The sequence below is a fragment of the Equus asinus genome, chromosome 2, assembly GCF_041296235.1.
Source record: "Equus asinus isolate D_3611 breed Donkey chromosome 2, EquAss-T2T_v2, whole genome shotgun sequence".
NCBI lineage: Eukaryota > Metazoa > Chordata > Mammalia > Perissodactyla > Equidae > Equus > Equus asinus.
The window spans coordinates 114553974-114578849 of NC_091791.1; the positions used below are offsets into that span (position 1 = coordinate 114553974).

At 48.5% G+C, this 24876-nt stretch overlaps 1 protein-coding gene across 14 annotated transcripts in view; it reads right to left on the reverse strand.

Annotated features, from left to right (window-relative positions):
• Positions 1-24876, reverse strand: part of APBA2 (amyloid beta precursor protein binding family A member 2) — a 233040-nt gene that overhangs the window by 106294 nt on the left and 101870 nt on the right. For 5 of the 14 annotated variants that reach the window (XM_070496710.1, XM_014845465.3, XM_044763090.2 and 2 more), the window contains one exon: positions 10170-10223. The exons of 5 other annotated variants lie outside the window; for them this stretch is intronic. The gene's annotated coding sequence lies outside the window, so the exon portion shown is untranslated. Of the gene's footprint in view, positions 1-10169; positions 10224-16191; positions 16439-24876 lie in introns of those variants that run through there. 4 more of the 14 variants (XM_070496716.1, XM_070496675.1, XM_070496673.1 and 1 more) reach the window with 3 other exon arrangements.

Genomic DNA, 24876 nt, shown 5'->3' on the forward strand with positions numbered 1-24876 from the left:
GTCTCAGGTAGCAAACACATAAAGAAATCCTACAAAGCACAACAAGAAAGAAAACCCAAAAGAAAATCAACAAAAGACTTACACAGGAGCTTCACAAAAGAATATATCCAAAAGGACAATAAAAATACTCAAAAAAAGATACTCAACATCATTAGTCTTTGGTGAGATACAAATGAAAACCACAGGATCCCACTATACACTCACCAGAATTAACAATAAAATGACTGGCAATACCAATTACTAGCAAGCATGTGGAACAAATGAAACCGTTATTTTGCAGCTGGGAGTGTAATTGTTATAAACACTTCAGAAAACTGGTTAATAATGTTCATTAAAATATAAACATATCCATATCTTATTGTGATCCACCAGTTCCATCACTAGGTATACACTCAATAGAAATGCAATCATGTGTGCACCAAATGTGTAAGAATGTTCCCAGCAGCAATAATGACCAAAAACTGGAAAAGATCTGCATGTCCATCAAAAGTAGAATAGACAAATTCTTGTATATTTACACAATGCAAAACTCTATGACAGTGAAAATCCATGAATTACTTCCACCACACTCAACACCCCTGAATGATTCTCGAGTGAAAGAAGTTATCACAGAAGAGCACATGCTGTAGAAGTTCATTTATAAAAAATTCAAAAATTAGCAAAAATAATATTTGGTGGTAGGATTCTGGTTACCTTTGAGTATGGGAGGTTGTGGCTGGGAGGGGATGCTGGGGGGCGGTTCTTGGGTGCTGCTGATGCTTTATTTCTTCATGTGGGTGGTAGTTACATGGATGTGTTCACTTTGAGAAAATTCATGGCAATAAACACTCAGGATTTTTGTACTTTTCTGTTTATGTTATACTTCAATTTAAAAAGCTTATTTTTAAAAAGAACGTTATGGCCTACACTGCTGGTCTTGCACACTATGCAACTCAAAACAATGGCTTTGAAAAGGTAACTCTGCAGAGCCTCTGCCAAGTTTACTTGCGTCTGTTAATAAGTCCAGTTGGTCATGATGGGGTGGACTGTGAAAAGGAAGGAAGGACAACGCAATCGGGATGAGACCAGAGAAGGCACCATATTATGGGCTGGGGCTCATCTTTCAAAAAAAGTTTTCCTTCAGATTCCACTTTGAGCTAGGGCTCTGCTTGCTGCCATGGCACCATAACCACTGCCCTAATTTCTCTGAGCCAGGCTTCTAGGTGCCTTCTCCATGATGCCCAGGCACACTATGTGGTCGACTGCACTTGGGGAGGATCCCCAGGTGAGGATCACTTTTGATAGTTCAGCATCTAGAAAGGGAATCCAGCCAGCTTGCCTTACACACACACATACAAACACACACACACACAAACACGTGCATGCATGCGCACACTCCTTCCTGGTCAAACCACCCTAGGGAACAGCTTCCCACCTGGAAGAAAGACAGAGACATGGTTACAATGACATTTGGAGGAGACTAAGAGGAGGAGGAGAGCTGGAAACAAGTCGCAGAACGGTGAGAAGGCAGAAACTCAGGGGTATGAGGAAGAACTGCAGGTAGAATTTACATGTATTGAGCATCTCTGTCACCGGCCCTGTGCTTTAAATAACAACATTCAGTGAGCGTTTACAGTGACAAACTGCGGGTCTTCTTTCTTATGTTTTTTAAATTATGGTAAAATAAAGATATAAAATTTACCATCTAGACTGTTTTTCGGTGCACAGTTCAGCGGCACTAAGTACATTCACACTTGTGCCAACATCACCACCATCCATGCCCAGAACTCTTCATCTTGCAAAACTGAACTCTCCCCATTAAACAACAGCACCCCAGTTTCCCCTCCCTAAATCCTTCGGTGGATGACAAAACAAAGAGGCAACAGATCCCAAAGCAACTTTCTGGGCAAAGCAAGGCTAGGCCCCAGGGCTGTCCGGGTGTCCTCCCCTGCCTGGGGACCTCGGGCAGCAACAGCTGCCAGAGACCAGGGCGCCTCTGAGTCTGCAGGGGAGGGTGGGGAGAGGCATGCTGCACGCTTTCCTTGCCACACTGTGCCGGCAGAGCCCAGTTCAGTTACGCACGGTACGGCATTGCCCAAGACATCAGTCCGTGAGCACGCCTTCTCTGGAAAGCAGAAGTCATGACATCCACTTACAGAGCTTAAGGAGCACCAATTAAGCCTGATTCTTCGTTATGTCTGGCGCACGACTCTGCAGTCTGGCGTCTGCTCAATAAAGGAATGCTACCACTGCCTCTGGACAGGCTGAGGTGTAAGAGAAGGAATGAGAGAAGTGAAGTCACATGCACACGTCTGCCTCCCAGGGGACTGCCATGTGCAAACACAGGCCCTCACAGAGAAACAGAGGCAAGCAGGTGCTTCTAGAGCCCTACAGAATCCTTGGCGTCATTAAGTCACACACAGAGCAATGAACGTGGGTACAGCTGGGATGCTGCCAACTCCACCGGGGCTTGCACCCCACCCCCACCCCCAGAGGCTCGAGGGAAGGGGAGGAAGTTATGATTTCTCTCTAAGCTAATCGCTCCCTAAAGTTGATGGATTTTCTGATGTGAAATCTCACACTGTCAAAGGCGAGAGCTAATTCTCTTTGGCAACTGACAGGTCTCCCCGCCTGGAATACCTTCCCAGCTCTCCTACCATCTGATGCCCCTACTTTGCTGAAGGACCCACATCGGGACTGTCAAGACTGAGCAATGAACAAAAGACAAAAAAACAGATGAACATCCCAAGAAGTGTCATTTTCTTCAGCCAGGATTTGGGGAGGCCACACAGATAATCCAGGGTTTTCATGGCTGAAAATATTCTTGGAGGTCATCTTTGGGAACCACTTTCCCTTCTTCACAAGAAAACACCTTGCTCCCTTCTCTTCCTGTCCTTTCTCTTCTCCCCTTCCTGAACAGTTTTCATGAAAAAGAAAAAGCCTATGTTCACTTTCTCTGCCTTTTAAAATCCTACTTGGTCTTCCAGCGACCACCACCGGGCCATTGAACATCCCCAGCCCACCTCCCTTCTGTGCATCAGCCGCTTTCTGGCCACTCTCCCCAGGCTTCTCATTCCCCTATTCCATGCTCCACTCTCCATGGAGTTCTCCCCGATCTGTGGCCTCAGCCAACAAGGCCTGACTCTGGAGTTCCTACGCACCCACTCCCAATCCCCATACCCACCCCCGCAAAAGCTCCTTAGCCCTTCATGAAGTAGGAACTCTACAATTCTTTCCCCACCTCAAAGACGATCTTCTGAGTTCCCACTTCCTGCTCCCACTGACCACTCCCTTTCCTGGACCCTCCACACAGCTCTGCCAGCTCTTCCTCCTCAGCAGCTCTCACCCTCATCCTCTCCTCCACACCCTACCAGGCTTTACTCAGGCGGCATCACCCCTCCCCGGCCCATAGGGTGAGCCTTCAGCACACAGGCCTTCCCCGCCTCCCGGTCCTCCACAGTCATCTCTGGCATCAGCCCTCTGGTAAAGCCCTGCCAGGGGTTCTCTGTGGCCATCTAAACAGGACAATCTGGCCTCTGCCACCTCATCCTCTGGCTACTCCGTCAAGCCAGATCAAACCAATCGTACTCCCTAAGATTGCCCCACTGCTTCATGTCTCTATGCTTTGGTCATACATGTGCTTCTGTTTGCCCGGAATGCCCAACCTTCCTCCCTCTCTCTCTACCAGAAATTTACACTCCTCCTTCGAGACAAAAGGTCAAACCTCACCTGCTCCTGCACAACCTACTAGACTGATGAGTCGCCTCTCCCCAGGGCCCACTCTTCACCTCCCTTGACACACGGTGTACAGCCACCAAAACACTACACCTTCCCCTAGTGGCCGATAATCAAAATGGAGGTCAGGTGTTCCTTTTCAAACCTCCTATGGAGACCCAACCAGGAGGGGAGTGGCGCTCTCTCCCTGCAGTCTCAGATCACTGAGCCCTGCGGCCAAGACACACAGTCCATTACATGGCCTTCCTTGTAAACAAGGGTCTCTGCCATAGCAGGTAACCACCACGGCTTCTCGGAATCCTCCCACAACCAGGAGCAGAGCGGGGCACTTCCAAGTTCTAACTTTCACCTTCACAGCCACCCTGAAGGGCCAGCATGCCATCACCATTTGTCCCCTGCATGTATGCAAATTGACTGAAGGAGATTAAGTGACTCCTCAGAGAAAGGAGATTACTCTGTCGTAGGCTTGCACTGTATGAAACCAATACTCTTGGCAATATGCTCTGTCGCAACAGAGGAGACCCCAGCAGTGTCGCTCTGGAAGACTTGAGGAACGTCTCCATAAACATACATGTTGCTTATCAACCAGTCCAAGCACAAGCTATGGTATAAGAATTGTTCTGACTTCGATTAGCATTTCTTTGTGTATCTAAAAGTACATGTGGTAAAAACAAGTTCAGAAAATGATGAGTTAGACAGCATGAAAGAATTACTTTCTCGAGGGACTTCCCGAGGCCTTTAATATGGCGCTCTGGGACTCTCCAAGAGCGGGCAGTACAGATAGCGTGTCCTAGCCTGATCTGATTGTGGATTACTATTTTCAGGAACACCTCATGAGACTCCACAGAACACACTTTGAGAACGCCAGCTTACACACTCATGTAATTAACTAGAACTGGATATAATTAATTAGATCTGAATATCATTAATAAGAAATTACATACAGAAATGGCTAACTTCCTTCAATTTAATCACACTAATTATGTTGGGCTCAACCTAGTAGCAGCTCATAGTGCTATTTTCTTAACACAATTTTCATCTTTTAAAAAAAGGTGTTGATGAATTTTTTTCTCCTAACATGCAACTTAAAAAAAAAAAAAAAGTTGGGTGTCAGAGCAGGCATTTTCAAGCATTTGAAAACAAATATACCAAGTCTGAAAGCAAATCATAGTGGCCAGCATCATGTCCTCTCTTTGCCTCTTCCAGGGAAGGACACTAAGAAAGCTGGGGAGCTATGCACTCCCCATCCATGATGCAGTTCATTCTCACCACTACCCCCCAAATCATGAGTCTTCACTTTACAGATGAGGAAAACAAGCTTCTGAAAGGTTAACTAGAGCTAAATGGTGATGACAGACTTCCTGAGCATCTACTATACACAAGGCACTGGCCTGGGCACTGTGAAGGATGCGGACAAGCAGGCAACCAAGTGCACAGAGGGATCAGCAGTAGGAACGCACAGAACAGGCTTCAATGTGGCTTAATTGTCCAACTAAGGCCCCAAAAAGGGTGGCCCACGAGCCTTGTCTGTCAAGATGGGGAGAAGCACATGGAAGAGTGATCAGCCACCTAGAGCCAAAAAGAGCAGCCGTGTAAAGGCTGCTGTTGAAAGAACAGGGGCAGGTCAATGTGCAAAGCCCAGCTAGTTCAGCCAACGTATGGAGACAACCCAGATGTCCATGGACAGACGAATGGATAAGGGAAATGTGGTACATACACACAATGGAATAAGACTCAGGCTTTAAAAAGCAGGAAATCCGTCACTTGCCACAACACAGAACGACCACGAAGACATCATGCTAAGTGAAATCAGTCAGTCACAGAAGGACAAATACTGCGTGATTCACCTATATGGGGGATCTAAAATGGTCAAAGGTATAGAAGTAGACAGTAGGATGGTGGCCGCCAGGGGCTGGGGGAGGGAGAAATGGGGAGTGGCTGTATGGCTATAAAGTTTCAGTTATGCAGGATGGATAAGCTCGAGAGATCTGCCGTACAACACAGTGCCTAAGGTTGGCAGTAAGGTATTATGTACTTAAAAAACTGTTAAGAAGGTAGATCTCATGTTAAGTGTTCTTACCACAAAACAAAGAAACAAAAAACAAAGGGACACAAGGAAATTTTTGGAGGTGATGGGTATATCTATTACCTGGATTGCAGTGACAGTAACACGAGTGTATACAGATGTCTAAACTCACCAAATCGTACACATGAATTACATGTAGTTTTTTTGTAAACCACGTATACCTCAATAAAGCTGAGGGAAAAATAAAGAAATCCTAGCCATTTCAATGATGAGAGGACTGCAGAACTGCCTGTAAAAAGGCGAGCCCAGGAAGTCAGAGGATAAGCTGGTAAACAGAAGCAAGACAGCCCTGCAAAGGGACACACAACACAAGAGCAGTGAGGTTTACGTGGGCATACATTGAGATGTTTAACAGAACTCTTCTTTCATCAACTTTTTTTTTTTTCAGTGAGGAAAACTGTCCCTGAGCTAACATCTGTTGCTACTCTTCCTCTTTTTGCTTGAGGAAGATTGTCCCTGAGCTAACATCTGTGGCAATCTTCCTCTATTTCACATGCGGGACGCCACCACAGCATGGCTTGACGAGCAGTATGTAGGTCCACGCCCAGGATCCAAACCCACAAACCCCAGGTCGCCAAAGCAGAGCACAAGAACTTACCACTATGCCACCAGGCCAGCCCCTCATCAACTTTTTCAAATACACAGAAGGAAGTGTAGAGAGCAATGTAACAAACACCCATGAAGACACTGTTCAGGCTTAGCCAACATTTTCATCCCCACCTCCTTCTTATTCATATGATTTGCCCACTTTTCCCAATCACATTGTCTTTTTCTTATTGATCTGAAAGAGTTCTTTATACAGACAGAATACTAATCCCTTATAGTAAATGTATCACAGATATTTATTCCAGGTCATAGTTTGTTTTATACTTTATCTGGTGTCTCTTCTCTTAAAGAAGTTGCTAATATTGATGTTTAACTAACCAGTCTTTTAAGATTTGTCTGTGTCCACATGTGTGCGTCTTACCTTTTCCTACCTCGAGGGCACACAGAAAACCTCTTCTGCGCATTTTAACATCTTGGTCTTCGTTTTGGTCTTTAATTCTATGGGCATTTACTTGTGCGCATGCTGTGAGGTAGGGATCTCATTTTATCTTTTCCCCTGTCAACCAGTTGTCCTGCATCCTTTCCCATTTTGTCAATAACACATCTCTGCCACCTCCCAGATTCCCGTACACGTGAGAGTTTGACACTAGGCTCGCTACCCTGTGCCACCCTTCCCTGGCTCTCCCTACACGAATGCCACAAATCTTTTTTTTTCCTGAGGAAGATTAGCCCTGAGCTAACATCTGCTGTCAATCCTCCTCTTTTTGCTGAGGAAGACTGGCCCTGAGCTAACATCCGTGCCCATCTTCCTCTACTTCATATGTGGGACACCTGCCACAGCATGGCTTGCCAAGCAGTGCCATGTCCGCACCCAGGATCCAAACCAGCAAACCCCAGGCCGCCAAAGCGGAACATGTGCACTTAACCAACTGCGTCACCAGGCCAGCCCCCCACAAATCTTAATCACAGCTTCCCATGAGTAACCCTGCTGCCTCACCCTCATGCCAGCTTCCTCTTAATGCTCCAGCTTTGTGTTTTCTTTTACTGTCTGGTAGCTGGGAATTTCGCTGCCTTTCTTAGGATCTTACACTTTAGGAACATTCTTGGACAGATTTTACACAGCATTTTTATGTGTTTGTACTTGGGCAAGGGCATGCTAACATCCTATCAGCCAGCCATTTTCACAAATGCCACATCTTCTGACTTAACATATTTTCTGAAACTTGCCCATGATTTAAACACAGCTTATTAATTTTCCCAACATTCCTTCAGGAGAATCACAGAATTTATATAATTATTGATTCACACATTTTCCAGATCAAGGGACTGTAGGATAGATATCATAGGAATAGTGAGGCCTAGATTTTAATTCTCTCAGGGAAAAAAAAAATAGAACACAGCTGCAAACTTTTACTGTAAGTGGAAGCACAGTCACAGAGGGATCCTATGGAAAGACGTCAGGCACAGACTCTGGGCTCGAGCATTCTGAAGATACAGAATGGTTCATCTGCAGTAGAAAACAAATCATCCCAGGTCTCTCCTCTCTACAGATCTCCTCACAGAGATCCATTCTGGCGTGACTGACATTTTAAAATATCCATCTCATTGCCACTTTTCTCTCACTTTTCTGCAATATGCAAGAAGAAATGTGCTTTTCCGCAGGGAAGCTGCAGAGAATTGCAATGAGTATATCCACTTAAATGAATGTCCCATTACACTGTAGACAGGTGAGCGCAATCAGGAAGAGAGCATGGCTTCCTGTCTATCGCAACTGATTTTGATATCTAATAGTATTTCAGGATACATAAAAATTCCACTAGGTCTTTTTTGGGCTCAGAAGAAAAGAAAATACCCTATACCGTAGAGACATAAATAGAACTGCCCTGTGGCTCCATCAGAATGCAGTGACATCCCCAATTTCATTAAGAAAAGCTTCAAGAAGCCAATGTCATGGTGGACAGTTCCTAGAGGGCGGAGAGATTGAGTGGCGGTTTGACCCTGGGCTCCCAGAAGATTGGAATTTCACTGCAATTTGTGAGGCCACTTCCCCATAAATCATATCTCTCTTCACAACCTATCCTTACTCCAGTTACAAACAAAATCTCCTCCCTTTCCAGAATTTCCCCAAATTCTTTAGCATTTTCACAGCTGAGGATGGCTGATGCATGTATTGCATTTAAGGCTGAAGTATGTTTATGACTTTCAATAGAAAATCTTTAAAAACTTTAAAAACTGATAACTGAGGAAAAGCTCAGAAAAATACTCATTTATTCTTATGCCCAAACCCATTAAAAATCATGCAGCTCCTATAGAGTTTCACCCTCTGTTTCCGTGGATGGGGGCTGATAGTTCAACATCTCTTAAATGCCTATGAATACGCCCTACCCCTAAAGCCACCACAGAATCCATCCAGGACATTCGTACAAGAACACTCCCCAGTTTGATGCCAGGGAATTTCTGCCTATGCACAGCACAGTGATTATGGGCGTTTACCAAGATACAGGATAGATACTGGATCAGCAAGTGAAATTAATGAAGCTGCCTTGCTTTACAAAGCATTTACAAAATGCTATGAAATTTCAGCAGCTCCAAATAGCAAGGACTGTGTCCTTCTGTGGTCCTAGAGGCAAAACAATGGTTTTGAACCCTGATCTTGACACTCCAGTATCACATCTCTGTCCCGCTTGGTCTTCATCTTTATCCTTAGCATTGGTACAGAGCTTTCCCATGGGGAACACAGTATTCTTCTCCTTTGGGAGTCCCAAAGCCACCCTATGACACTCCATATGATACTCTGGTCTGCTGCCCAGTGCTGCCCCATCCAACCAGCAGAGGCTCTTCCCACAAATGCTTAGGAACCCATGGAATCCATCAGAAGCTTGGACCTACTCGGGGCACCAGCACACGGAGACCATGCCTGGCTCGGCCTCCTCACCTCTAACGACATTATCTTCTTCAAACATACCCCAACCCATACATCAGCTTCTTTTACAACCAAACCACTAGGGTGTCTTTGGCCCAAGAAGAAGAACGTCCACTCATCTTCAGTCCATAATCTATCTCATCTTCAGTCCATAATCTATCTCCTGCAAATCTCCTCTGTACCAGGCACTCACCTTTCGGAACCTGGGCTATGAAGACCAGTGCAAATCTGTTCCTATAGGTCCTACGGGACAAGAGCAAGCCAAGGGCCCACCATGGGTCAGTGATACCAGAACCACAATACAGCTTCATCCATAGGGTGAAAAAAACACGGGCCATCCCTCAACTCTATAAGCTTAGGAAGGCTCTTTTTAACCAAAGCTAGAGTCTTCCACTCAGCGTCCTGGTATTTCACAATGGTGAACCTCCAGTAGGCTAGTAATGTTGTTCAAGACCGACAACGAAAGGTTTCGAATTGTTATCTGTGGTGATATGTATCTACTTTCGATATAAATAGAAATCTAGGCAGGGGTTATACAAATTAACGACTGAATCGGATGAGGACTGTCATTTACAGAAGCACTAGTATAATCAGGAGGGGGTTGGGGCGAGTTGCTGTTGTCTTGCGGTGGGTGGGGAGAGGCATTGGCTTCTGGCAACATTAGGGCCCAGCAGGGAGCCCAGGGTTCATCAGCTCCTTGGCTGTGAAGCAAACCCCAGCTTCAGACTCCCTGCGCTCAGACTACCACTAAATTACACAGACACAGCTTCCCAGGAAATAAAGAACTATGGCAACTCCCCAGTTCCACTTGAAGAGCAGTCTCCCAGAGCAAAATGATCCCATTTCACACACGTCAGAAGCAAAACCTCACTCCATGCAAGGCAACCTCATAGTTCTTACCAAAAACGAGTGGTTTGGCAATGTCCCGAAAAACCTCCTAGTGATGAAATCTTTCTGAAATAAAACAGAAGGAAAGAGAGGAAATTATTTTGGTTTCAGAAATGATATGGATGCTCATATAGAGCTCCTTCACGTATAGAAATTTAAATGAATGAGAGGCTCTGAATTACCTATAAAAGTGAACCAATTAACATTCTAATGAGATGATCAGAAATCACCCAAAACAAATAATTAAAATGTTTCTTTAGCCATTCATCACATAATTATTGCCTTAAGAACATGGGTTGGGCAAAGAAAGCCATGGGTTCTGTATCAGCTGGAAGGAGAGACTACCGCATTTCAATGAAGCTCCTCAAAGCCCTCATGAATATGTATTTTACCACAACAAAGCCTGACCCCACTAGTGGGCACAACAGGTATTCTGGGACACTTTCAGACTGAGGTGGGTGTACCTGAGGGGGCTGGAGGGGGATGAAGGGCGACTATGGGAAAGGGGAAGGAAGGCAGTCCACCTTTCACTTCCTCTGCCGGGCTCACAGCCCACCCTCCTCTTGGGCAGGGTGATATCATCAAGAGAACAGAAAAGAGGCCATCAGGTTTCACACTGTCTTGAACAGAGAAACCTCTGCAAACGCAAGCTGAAGAGCAAGGCCAATAGATTCAAGGGCTTCAAGGCGAGGCCCTGGGTTAGATCAGGAATTCATGACGGAGGCAGTAGACGACCAGGGAGCGGGAAGCCTGGGGTGGTACAAGAGGATGGGGATGTATTGGTCTTAAACATCACATCCAAATTCCTCTTCTCCCTCCAATCTTGCTGAAGACAGAGTAACTTATAAAGGAATTTCTCTGTTCCTTTCAAAACCATAGCACCGGGAGCCTCCTTCCGGAGGCCTCATCTGCTAGGAACAGAGGGACTGAGAGTATTTCCCAAATAGCTGTGCTGGCTGGACAGTTCACCTTCACTCTGGTCCCGGGTCTGAAGTCACAGGGAACAGCGTTATTCTTTGGAAGAAGGCAATGAGGTCTTGCTGTTGGCACAGGCAGACAATGGTTCCTACTTGATCACAAAGTTCTAATCTGGACCCAGCGTTGTTACTTTTCTAATGAAGCCTGACAGTCGCTCTCATTTCCCTGGACAGACATTTCTAGCAATGGGTTTTAATTAGGGAATTTGGGGGAGTTCCCTGCCTCCCCAAACCGGCCCAGTACAGAAGCATCTGGTTTAGATATAAAGGAAAATGATCGGCTATTGCTTAGAAGGCTAAGATGCTTCCATGTTGACCAAGGCACACAACCGTCATCTGCTTGCCTCCACTCAGGGGACCTTGATATCTGCTTAGTTCTTCCACTTCTTTCAAAGGGTATGGCGCTTCTGTTACCTTTCAAATCCCTTCCCATCGTCGGCCTCAGTTTCATCGTGTGTAAGACATGGACGGTAAGAACGACCTCAAACACAGCCTCTGGAACTGCCGGGACCACATGAGCATCGAATTGTATTCCCCTCTTCACTCCCACACCCCACCACCCGAGGACCTCCAAAAGGAAGCAATCTGGGGTTTAGTACTGGGAGGACCTGGAAATGGCCACCCCAAGATATGTCTCTCTGGCATGAGGATTATTTGAGGCTGGTTTCTTTGCAGACAGGAAAGCAACTGAAAAGTAGAACTTACTTGCCGTTTGTAAGAGACATTTACATTGTAAAGGAACTCTCCATCTGTAAAGATATCTCCCTCTCTGTACCAGGAAGAAGAAAGGAGATGACTTGCTCTCTAGACACTCTTAATCAATGCCAAAGGCAAGGACTTAAATCTGCATTTTGTTTACTGTACTTGTGTGGTAATCTCCCATGATCACTCCCCCTCCCAACGGTGGCATTTCTTTAAGGATTAAGCATCTTTCCTTAGGCTAGGAACTGATTGCTGCTGTGCTCACCTGTGACCATCCAGTTTGAGACAATAGACTTGTCTCCTGCTACGCCCTCTGAGATAGCAGACCACTACCTGCTGTGTCCATCAAGCGCTGTGCCAACAGGGCAATCTTGTGACTATTGTGGGAGGGACATTTCAATCATATATGAAACACCCTGTTGGGGGGTATATAACCACTCTGTGCAACCCACTTCTTCGGAGCCCTTGCTTCCTTCGGGAAGAAAGGCCCCGGGCCATGGTCCTCATAAAGCTTTGTTTAATTTTCTCTTGCTATTCTGTCTCATGTGAATTTAATTCGTTCTCCGGCCAGACGAACCCACTTTGGATAGAGGAAATGTCTTCCTCCCCTACAGTACACATATTAAATGTTATGTCCAGCGTTAAAAGAACGCTTTCCTGGGAGCCAGGAGATGCAGCCTCAATTCCTTATTCTGTTACAGGTTAGCTCTGTGACCTCAAGCACATCAGTCAGAAAGACCACTGTCCGCTCTGGGCATCCCCCACCCCAGCTCTGGGCAGTTGTGACCAAGAAGGGAGGTAGGGAAGAACCCAGAAGCCTCAGTCTCCCAACACAGGCTGGAGTTCTGCCCACATGTCCACTGTGTCCTCCCCTCCCATCTGGGCCTAGAGATACCTACATCGCTCTGAGAACCGCGGGCCTGTGGAGGTGCCCATCTGCCCAGGAGTCCAGCTTCTCCCACTTCCTCCCGGCCCAGAAGCACCTTGGGGAAACTCGGCCTGTCTGTCGGCTCGGCCAAGCCTCCCTGTCCTGGTGAGGCCTCCCCACTGCCAGCCAGGCTGCCCATACGCAGCTCTCCCTCTGCCTGCCCTCAGTCTGCAAGTCTCTTGAAAGGACAGAGTCTCATTCATCTGCAACCTGAACGTCCCCCGCATGCTTCAGATGGATTCCCAACAGAGGCATGGAATCGTCACACCACTTTGGAGGAATGGCAGAGCACCGCACCTTACATAACGCTTTTCCATAAGCAGAAACAGGCCCACATCTTAACTCAATTTAGAATCGGTTTTTAAGTATCTATTTATAGGCACCACACAAGCACCCCTTGTGGGTGGTGGAGGAACCAGGGCTCTGGGCTCCCGTCCACCACTATTCATTAGCATTCTTTTCATGTTTGTCTTCTCTAATTTCCCCAGCAGCACTTTAACTCATAGCAAGGTCAGCCACCACTTGGACCCAGTACCGCTTTTCATTTTCTCTAAAAAAAAAAAATAGGAATTTTCTTTTCCCTACAGCAGTGCCCTCTCCCCGCCCTCTCGGGGCCCCTCACTTGCCTTGGTCAAAGCAGGGTTGTGTTATTCTGATGACCTGCGTCTCTGGACAGTCGGTACCCCTTAAAGACATGCCCAACAGAGTCGCAAGCAAGGAGACCTGGGACAGCCCTTAGGGGTTGACCGTCGTCTCCCCAGCTGGCTCTGGGTCTACCACCCAGCCAGGCACATCCCGGCAGGACCCTCTCTGTCCCAGCCACTGGAATGGACACAAAGAATGAAACACAGTTCGGAACAGCTTGGCTTTTCTTCTCAGCCACATTGGACCTGGCCATTCCTCCTTCTGCCAAACACATGCCCAGTCCTCCTTCTACCCGCTCTAGAGGCAGCGAGGGCCAGATCACATCCCTTGTCCCTCTTGGCCATTTGTGATTAGACAGAAATGCAAGAGCCTGCTCTTCTTCTGGCAATTCACATCCATTTCTGGAATAATCTCCTAATCCTTTTTAATCTCCAGGCTGGAAATTAAGTACACAGGTCTCCCCACTAGATTAAAACACTCCACTTTCCAAGTTGTTGGCCCATCCACGGGTTGGTTTGTGTGTGTGTGTGTTGTATGTGTGTGGGGGTGTATCCTTTGGCTCAGTTTCCCAGCAGAGACATGAAATACAAAGCCACGGGACCCGAGAGTTTCTGTGGAGGCTCTCCCTGTCCACATACTGACAACCAGATTCTCCAGGGCCCAGAGCTCCCAGCCCTGGAACCAGTACAGAAGGAAAGGCAGACCCTCTCGCCCAGGGCACTGAATCCCCAGCAGAGTTCAGGTTCAGAGAAAACCTCCAGCAAACAGCCCTTCAGCTGCCTGACTTGAAATACCATGAAGTTCGGTTCTTTTATGAACATTGTTGCTGAGCAGTTGACATCTGCTTTCAGGATTAATTAATCTTCTTACAGGATGTCACTTCAACATCATCGTAGGGTCTCCATTATTCCACATGCACGTTTCTGGCAATAAATTGGATCTATAATCAAATAGAGCCTTTGAAATGCTACATTTCCAGACACTTGGGAGGTAAACAGAAATTCTAAATATGATTCAGAGTAGACGGTTCATACATTTGCTGATTATCTTTGATACTATGTCCAGGAAGTCGGTGGGCGGTCCCAGATCCAGAAACGATCCTCAGGACCCAACGGTGGCCCAGGTGATTGTGGAGGGACTCAAGAGATGAAGGCACTTAGGCTAAGAGAGCCATGATGGCCCCCGACAGACCAGCTCATGCCAGCCTCCACCCAAAGCAGAAGACGCTGGCCCTGGAACACAGGACGGCGTAGTGCTGGGGAGCAGGGGTCAGAACCAATCTTGTAAGCATTTTCTTGGCAAAGTTAAGGCAACACTCACAGTTTCATGGAAGTTAAGCTGCTCTGGGCATCTGGGAGTGAGCAACAGGCGGATGGAGGTAGACATGTCAGGGCAGAGGCAGGAAGTCTGCCTGGAGACACAAGGCTGACCTTATAGGCCTTACAGAGTGGCCGGGGGCCTGCACAGCAGAATCACCAGCCTGCTGTGACAATGGTTTTCTTCCTCCAGTGGACCTGAGAGCTACAGCTAAATTTCTTTGAGCTAAATGGGTAACCCTGTGCTTTGTAATGGGCTGGGCCCTGGGCACCCAGGTTTGGGGATATCTGGTATGTTGCGGTTAGAGTTGTAGAACAAGTGGAACTTGGTGAGCAATAACAATCCAGATTCAATGAAGTATCTGCTGACAGAAGACCCTGGCCACACTGAGCAGAGGCCCTGGGATGGGGCTGGGAGGGGTCTGTGCAGATCATGGTGGCCAGAATGATGGGGGAAGCATCAAGGTGCAACAGAGGCAGAGCATCAGCTGCACACTGCAGCCAGCTCAGGTGTAGCTCCCCCCAGTACCAGCCTGGTGGCTGCAGCCAGCACGGAAAGCTGTGAGACTGTCAGCACTTTGCACGACAGAAAGCTTAGAATGGTGGTTCAACACCCACATGGCCTTTGTGGATTAGCCCAGGTGGCCATGGGGCTTCCCTGCACTGGGCTGCCTCATGGAGGGGGCAGGTGGGCAGCTGGCAGGTAAGCTGCTGCACAAGGAGGCCTCTTGGGACCTGGCACTACAGGTTGGCCAAGCTGCTTTGCTGGCTGCAGCATGAGCTGTCCCAGGGTCCCCCCAGGTTTGGCTGGAATCGCAGGACAGGACAGGATTTCAGGGGGCGTGAGAGGATACTCTCCCAGGTTGGGATACATTGTTTATTGTGGGGAGTCTGTGCTTCCTGATGGGACACACAGGGACAGTGCTCAGACGGGCACAGCAGTGCTGTTCCAGGGCACGGAAAGAAAGATGGCCCCAAGGAACCACTCCAAGAACTGGCCAGAGACCAGTTACAGTGAGGAAACAGGCTGGGCTCACAGAAAGGCTCCAGGTTGTCAAAGCCAGAAAAATAGAAGCCTAGGTTATGGTGGGAAGGGAGCTTGGCATGGGGGAACCAGTGACAGTAAAGTTGAGGGATGCTCCAGCTTCAGTGGACTCCAATGGGCTGTTTACAAGTAAAAATATTAAATTCTGAATAACTGAGTTCCCTAGCTAGCTGCAAGATAAAGTCCTCAAATGCTAATAACTCTATTTATAAACACCAGCGTGTATTATTCTTCTCCTTCTGGGAAAGAAGCTGCATCTTAAGAATAAAAAGCTCAAACCTTGAGACTCCCATTTGTGCAAACATTTTGGGAACAAACTGGATTTAAAACTCATCTTCAAAGGTCTCAAAGTTTCAAAAACAATTTTTTTTGAGAAGGTGGCTTCTAAACATGCTATTAAAAATACTTAAAAATAACATACAAATTGCTACCATTAAAATGGTCAAAACATTCTTGGCAGCTTATCTTTCAAAGTCTGGAGGTGATGGGCCATGGAGGATGCACAACATTCTTTCACCAGATTGCTGGGTTTGGGTCTGTCTTCACTTCCTGCTCCAGATTCCAATACGGAGACTTTAAAGGTGATGAGTTTGCCGAGTGGGCTGTTCTTTCAAGGCGACTATTCGCTTCCTCTCCTGGGGGCCTGTGCAGCCACCCTGAAGGCAGAGCTGGGGGAAGAAACGTGGAGTATTTCAATCCATTTCAAAACCCAGAAATCTGCTCTAAATCCAAACAGGCTGTAAGCTTCAATATCTGTAACTTAACTTTTTCCGTGTTTGCTTTTATGTAAAGTCCTCTGAGGATCCAAACAAACCTGGGAGCCCGGAGAGCAGTTCTGAGCTAGTTTATTAACGTGGGGGTTGAAACTAAAGGGGCTCTGATCCAACAGTGCTTTAACCTTCAATAAATTTGTCCTTGAGCAGCTGAGGGCGTTCTGTGGACACAAACACCGCTCCCTGTGTTCTTCTGAGCAGCGGCGTTTACACTGCAATATCTGCCGTATTTCTCCAATGATTCTTGATATTAAATCAGTCTTGCATTTTGCCGTTCTCGCCTGGCTTTGGGGAACAGGAGGACAATGCAGCCCTGAGGTATGAAAAACCTGAACCACGTCCACATCACAGGACCAAAGGGACGGTTGAAGGGAAGGAGGTGGCAGGGTGGCTGGGCTTGGTTGCTCCGACCCCAGGGAGTCAAACAGAGCTGAGAGCCAAGCCCTCCGGGCGTGCTTGGCCCAGCTCTCCCCATTATGATTCTCTCCTAGGCAAATGAGGCTTCTATTTTTGCTGCAAGGAGCCTGGTGCCTTCCAATTCCCCACATCCCCCGGAGGGAGGCTGGGATTTTGTTCTCTCTTCAGGCAGCTCAGGGATGCTGAAGGGAGGGTCATCCAGAAGGCTGGGAGCCAGGGAGAGGCACTGCCTGCCAATCCTATCCAGTGAGGACACAGTGCTCGTGAAAGCTCTGGGCCAGGTGACCATGCATGTACTCAATCTGGTATGACCGTGCAGGGCCAAGCACACCAGGGTTTATGTGGTCCATACCACGCGCACTGTGACAGACATTAACTGTTCCACAGATGCGAACCCTTTAATCTTCCCAGCACTGCCGTGAGGTAGCAAAGTTATCATCATCCCAATTCTACACATGAGGAAACTGAGGCACATAAAAGTTACCAGTGGTGGGTCAAAGGCCACACACAAGTGCTGGAGCTGGGATTTAATCCTGGCCCAAGAAGGCCCAAGAATCCATGCTCTTATCTCCTCCATCATGTTGGTAAGAAGAAACGGGATAAGCTATTTATAATGCATAAATCAAATGAAGGGTCAGACTAGTCAATAAGAAAACCCTAAAAGGGAGCGAAAGGTATGAACCTGTGATTCAAAGAATAATAAATACACGAAATAAATATATACAAATATAGGAAAATAAATAAATGAAAAGACGTTCAACCTCACTGGCAGGCAGAGAAATGCAAATTAAGACCTCCACATAGATACCACTTTCACCCATCAGACTGACAAAAATTAAAAACATTTGACAACACTGAAGGTTGTCAAGGAAAGGAGAAGGTGAACCCACACGCTGCTGGTGGGGATGTTCATTAGGAGACCCACTTGGAAAAATAATTTGGCCGCTTCTAGTAAATCTGGACCGTGTATTCTATCCCACAGCAATTCCAATCCTCGCTAAATAGTCTGGACAAATCTAGCTCATGGTCACACAAACACACACATGAATATTCCTAATAGCCTTGTTTGTAGCAGCAAGAAACTGCAAACCATCTAAACATCCACCAACGGAAAACAGACAGATAGCATTATGTTCCTACAACAAAATACCACACAGCAGTGAAAAGGTATCAACTACAGGTACCCATTTTCACATGGATGAATCTCGCAAATGTACAGTCACGTGACGTTTAATGACGGGGAGAGGTTCTGAGAAACGCGTCCGTCGTTAGGTGATTTCATCATTGTGAGAACATCATAGAGTGTACCTACTCAGACCTAGCTGGTATAGCCTCCTACACACCTGGGCTCCACGGTAGTAATCTTATGGGACCACAGTCGTTTATGACTGAAACATCATTACGTGGCTCATGACTGTAATGTGAGGCAACAAGGCAAACTACAGAAAAAAACATTTGATTTGATATCCTTTACACAATGCTTAAAGACATGCAATGCTTAAAGACATGTTTGACAGCACTCTGGGTGGTCCACCTCCTCAACTGCCCTTCCCAGGCCTTGAGGCCATCAGAGAAGGGTGGGGCTGCCCAGAAGCCAGGATCTGGGCAATATCCTGTCTCTCTCTTTCTGTCTCTCTCCTTCAGGTTCCAGAAGAAGCAGAAATGCATTTCACTCCTTAGAAGCGGCTGAGCTGGTCAAAGTCAACTGATTCAGTAAAAGCAGTCAAACCAGCCAGGTCCGGCAGGCCCAGTCTGTATCAGTCCCAAAGAACCACGGCAGACCACTTATTTTAAATCCTCTTTAAGAGCCCAAATCCAAAATCTCATGTGTTATTTCCCTCAATTTACTCATCCAAAGGAGAGCTACGTCCAAAATCCATTTTAATTGAAACAACCACTTTTATTGCCACGAAGTGACAGCTGAAGCAACAATAATGCCTAATATATTCGGAGCTGGCTTTTCTTTTTGTAAAATCACTCAGCTGAGGTGACGGGGAGTTTAAGCCACCCTTCCAGTGCTCTCCTTCTGACCTTGACTTGCTGGGAGGATGAGCACTGAGAATCTGGACCCGTCTGTGTCTGCACTCATTACTCACCACTCTCTGGCCGGCCCTTGTGGACAAAGGGAGGGAGAAGATGTGGTGGGAAATGCAAATAGTGAAGGGAAGCGTGTGCAAGGTTGGAAGCACCTGTGAAAGCACCAAAGACGGCACAGGTGAGCCCCCGTGCCTGGCAATGCGCGGCCCTCACCTTGCAGGGCGGGACACAGGCTGGACAGGCCACGCTGGCCACTCAGGACCAGGCAGCCAGAGGGCATTTCTCTGCCTCCTTCTCCTTCTCTTTTCCCAGCAGTCAAGGCCAGGCTCAGACACGAGCCCCTAGGGCATCATGCCCCCAAACTTCCCTGCCGTCGCCACCTCAAGAGTGGCCCTCAGACAGGTCCGGGAGAACTCGGGCAGCAGGCAGCCCGGCTATTGAGGCATCAGAGCCCGGAGCTGCACCACATCCCAGGCATCTCCCCTGGAGACGGCAGGAGACAGTGACACAGCCAGGCTTCTGAGCCCAAGACCCACCTTCAGATCCTGCCTTTCTGCTTACAAGAGGTGGCCATGGGGTGTCCCTCCACCACTCTGAACCTCAGGCTCTGCATCAGAAACAGAGGAGGCCCGACAGGATTCCGGAGCTCCCTCAGCCCCTCCGCAGCTTTCAGGACAAGACTCAACCCTCCCCAGGAGGAAGTCAAGGCACACAGGCCAAGTCGGGGGGCCTGGGGGTAGATGCTGGCTCAGGGCTCAGTAGCTCCATGACACTGAGCCTCAGTTTCCTCAGCTGTGAAATGAGGATAATAATAGCCTCCTATGAACCTACGTCATGGGATTGCTGGGATGGCTTCAATGAGGGGCCGCACGGCAGCAACCAAGTGGGAAACACACGCTCGCTCTTGCTGTAAGGCCATCAGGGCCCTGCTGTCCAGCCCCGCTCTCTCCCTCAGCACTCACGGCCCCAGTACTTGCTTACCACCCACCATGAGCCACTCAGAGGGAGGTCCCCAGACCCAGGTCTGCATCCACAGCCCCCAGCGCAGCAGCTGGCACAGAGGAAGGGCTCCACTGCTAGATTCCAGGACCCCCACCTTGCACCTTTGTACCCCACAGCAGCCAAACTCTAAGCAGCTGATAGCACTCCTCACACCAAAGCATGGAGTCTGGACACCCTCCTGGAGGCTGCAGTTCCAGAGAGGAAGCTCATCAACCAGAGGGAGGCAGGTTCCTGGGGCAGGCCAGGGGCCTCCTAGCACCACCCACACCGCAGCAGGACCCTGGCCCAGGGCGGGGGCCGCAGAGTGGCCTGGGTGCTTGGATCACAAAGTCCTGTTAAACTACTCTGAAACCCCTCCCTACACATTCCCTGGGCCCACCCCCTCCCCAGGCATGGGTCTCCCAGGAGAAGACAGGATTCTGTCTTGGGGGGATTGGAGGCGGGTTCCCACCCGGCAGGTGAAGGAGTTCAGCTGCCACAGAGCTGTCCCCAGGCCCCTCGGACGCATCCTGAGAATGACGCAGTGGCTCCCTCGCATGCTGCTGAGGGAGGGGGTCCATGAGGTGACACCCCCCATCCCGGAGGTCACCTATTCACTGCTTCACATACACCTGGGGCTTCCACATCCCATACCAGCCTCTACGAGAAAAGTCCAAGTCAAGTTTGGGTTTTTAAGTATGCTAGAAGAGACTCCAGAAAATAATGCATTGGCAGAAACTGAAAAGAAACAGAATTGCCAGGCGTGGCCCCAAAACTGAGTATTAGAACAGGATCCTAGCACTGTCATCCATATCAACACTAAAACCAATTACTCACCACACACGCACCCACCAATATACAGTCTCTCATCTGGAAAATAAAGGCAAGGAAATGAATTTCACTTTCAAAATAGGGCTCTACTCAAGCAGGGATCATCTTGCATATCCCTCCCCACACAATAGCCAGGTGAAACACACAGGGAGATGGTGGCCGGGCTGGAGGTGTTTGCAGAAATGTTGACACCTGCCAACCTCAGACTTCTTGCAGGTTATCTGAGCCCACCAAAAGAGGGAGACAGTGTTGTCGCTGTACCAGGGAATCTCACAGCTGACTTGCAGAGTGGGGACAGGGGTGGGCAACATACAATGACTTTCTGTTTCACCAAGTTAACCCCAGTGTGGTACACCTGTGGCCTCATAGGTGCTGGGACCTTAACCCATGTGCAAGGCCGCCATTGGTTTTAATGATATATTTCATGATGGTTTCCATTTTTACATACAGATTACTACAACCTGGAGTCATCACCAAAGTTGGCCGCTTACTGAGGTCTCTACTTCTGCTTCTATAGAGCAGGCTGGATGCCAGCCCTACAGGCAGGCATGCAATGATTCCACTGAGCTTAGGACGGGCGTTTGCTCTCAAACACTATCACTGTGTCCTTGAGGTGATCATAGTTGTCAAATGCCTCTTTCCAGTCTTGTTTTATCATGATAATTTGCTGTTTTGTTTTGTTTGGGTCCATCTTTACCAATTTATTTTCCAATAACTAGATTTTAAATAAAACACGAGTACTCTGAGGACCAAATATAAATCCTCTATTGCCAAAGCAGAAATACACACAATCAGAATATTCTTACTACACCAGCCTTAGGATGAAGCTGATCGAATAGAAGAGAGGGTTGAGAGAGAGAAATTGAACCCATGATAAAAAAGTCAAGCTACTAGATCAAGCCTTGCCTGAAACCATACATCTGGGAGTCAGCCCCGTGGCCGAGAGGTTAAGTTCGCATGCTCCGCTTCGGCAGCCCAGAGTTTCACTGGTTCACATCCTGGGCGTGGACATGGCACTGCTCATGAGGCCACAGTGAGGTGGCAACCCACATACCACAACTAGAAAGACCCACAACTAAAAAATATACAACTATTTACTGGGGGGATTTGGTGGAGAAAAAGCAGGAAAAAAAAAAAAAGATTGGCTACAGTCGTTAGCTCAGGTGCCAATTTAAAAAAAAAATTTTTTTAAAAAAAGAAACCATACATCTGGACTTTTCAAATATATGAGAAAAAGTTTATGTCACTGTGGGATGGGTTTTCTGTTACTCACATCAAGTGTCTTAATGGAGGAGGAAACTGAGGCCCAAGCAGGTAAGACGACTTTGTCAGCCCACAGAGCAGCAGAATGAAAGCTCAGTTATGTCACATTAAGTCCTGCCTTGTGCCAAAATCCTAGGCTGTGTTCACTGTGGTTTACACAAAATCCTGAATTCTTCACAAATTCGGAGGCAGGTCTGCTATTCACACAGACTTGTGAATAGATTGTGTGCTATTTTACATAATCAAAATCTAGCAGAAATTAGATTTAACTCAATCAGATCCTTTTTACTTCTCTAAAACCAACAGGACAAGCCTAAATGGTCAGTGGGGATTCTACCAAACATGTAGACTAAACAGCACAACATAACGGAAGATTTCCGCCCCGTCTCCCTTTTTCTGAAGGACAGCTCTGACCCTGGCTCCCATTTTTGCGCCTGCAGAAAATCTCAAGGCAGCTTTCAGACAGAAATGTTCTCTTAATCAGCTCACAGACAGGCACTGCTCTGGTGATCTGCTGGCTCTGGCTGTGCTGGCTTGCTCTTCCTCCGTCCCCCGTCCCTCTCTCTCCCTCTCTCTCAATGACTAATACAAAGTCCCAAGGAAGGATCAGCAAAACCACTTCTTGACCCCACTGTCTGCCCGTTTTGGACCTGAGGACCTGAGGATCCAGAGGCAGGTGGCTTGCTCAGAGTCACAGCTGAGGCCAAATCTACAGGGTCAGAGAGCCCTAGGCTCATTCCACCCTGCACTGAGCCTCCCTCCCGAGAGACTGCGCCATGGGGACACCATCAGCTCACACAGGCCCAGTGACATGTGGCAAGTCCAGGCTCTCCCTGGGACCCAGGTGACGTCAGGAAAGTGGGAGCTTCGGGCTGCCCAAGGCCCCGCAGGCCTCCACAGAGCAGCCATCCGCACAGAGAGGAGTCTACACTTGGGACACGCACCAGGCAGGGCTTTACAACAGCCCAACAGGAAAAGCCCACTGGCAGCAGTGCTGAAGGTTCTGGAAACCCCCAAGAGTCATGTGCGACCTTGAGGAGCTGTGCCATCTCTCTAGTCTACCTCTCCTCCATCACAGAGCATCCTGCCTGCTCTCTGTCCTCAGACCTCCCCCTACCTGGTCCACCCCCTACCCCACCTGCAACGCACCAGGCTTTCCACATGTCCCAGCTGGCAGTTGGGGCCAGCCCACCTCTGGCAGCATCACTGTTCACCCCACATCTTAGTGTAGCCTCTCCCCTGCCTGGATGCCAGTGCACCCCTCCCAGATCGCCCAGCATAGTCCCCACTCTGCGCAGGGCTCTGCAGCACATATTGGTGCTGTGTGTAGTTCCTCCAAACCCTGAGGTGGGTGGCACAAGGACAGGATGTGTCCCCCCTTTCTGTGTCCCAGCTCCTCCCTGGTGAGGCCTCGGGGAGACACTCAGCCTGTTTCTGATATGAAAAGGGCACTGGCTTTCTGTCTACCTTGGTCACATGGGAAGGTGACGCTGACTGCTGGAGGGCAGAAGGCGTTCTGCACAGAATGAGAGCACACATCTCGCCACCCTGATGAGCAAAGGTGACCCCAGCCAGGACCTCTCCCACCTGTGCCAGCACCTGAGCATGGCCCAGGGCCTTCCAGACACCGAAGCTGTGCAGTAGCAGCTTTTGTTCAACCGTGGCCCAGTGGCCCTCAGGTGGTACAGCTGTGGAAGCTAGGGGGCTGGGGCTGGGGCTGGGGGGTTGGGTTGGCCACCCTGATACACAGATCATATGCCCAGCCACTAGTATTTTATGGACAAACAGATGGACCAATGAACACAAGACCTGCTCCAAGAACTGACATCCTGTGAGGGCCTCAGGGTGATGAGGCAGGATTGTGCCCAAGAGTGTCGAGTGAGGACCAACAGCCACCTGCCGACAGAGATGGTGAGGGGGGCCTTGAGAGAATTTGAGAGGAAGACACGCAAGGCTCCCCCTCAGGAGCATCCCCACCCTGTGTGCCCAGAGAAGCCATGCTGCCCTGAGAATGGTTGGCGGTCCTGCAAAGCTGACAAGAACCTGGAACTCCTGTATGGAGTGGGCAGCAGAGCACTGTGGTGGAAGAATTAAATGATGCTGGAAAGACTACACACCTGGCCAAACAGAACAAAGAACTGAAGAGATTCCATCAGACACCATTCGCTCTCCCAGTTGACAGGAGCGGATCAGGGCCCAAGAGGACCACTTGATGCTGAGGGATATGGAGTGGGGGACAGGGCAGAACGGCCTATGACAGGAGAGGGCTGGTGAGAGGAAAACCAGGGCAGAGGCAGGCCCCACAGAGGAAGAGCCACAAAGAGATCAGGAGAGGGAGGGAGGTGTGAGAGGAGCCGAGCCAGAGGACATCCAGGCCAGGCAGGAGGCAGGGATGGGGACATACAGGAGTGCAGCCTGACAGATGCTCAGAGCTCGCCTCTCAAACTTCTGGGAAGATGAGCGGGTCACAGCTGTTGCTGCAACCCCAGCCACCCTGAAGCCACAGTGAGTGGCGGGGTCAGACCCATCAGATTTTAAGATCTTAATGTCCCCTGATCTGCGGGGCGCAGAGCCCTTTGCACTAATCAAATGCTTTGGCCCATTAGGCAGTTCTGGCCCGAGTCTCAATGTGTTTGGAAAAATGCAATCCAACTCCTGGTGTGAGCAGAATCCTCTCTACCGCCTTCTGCATTTCAGATTACAATGAAGGAAACTGGGTGTTCTTCCATTCCAGGATGGACCTGCCAATTATCGCAAAGGGACACAGACGTCACATCAAGACCTCACAGTTGATGCTGTTACAG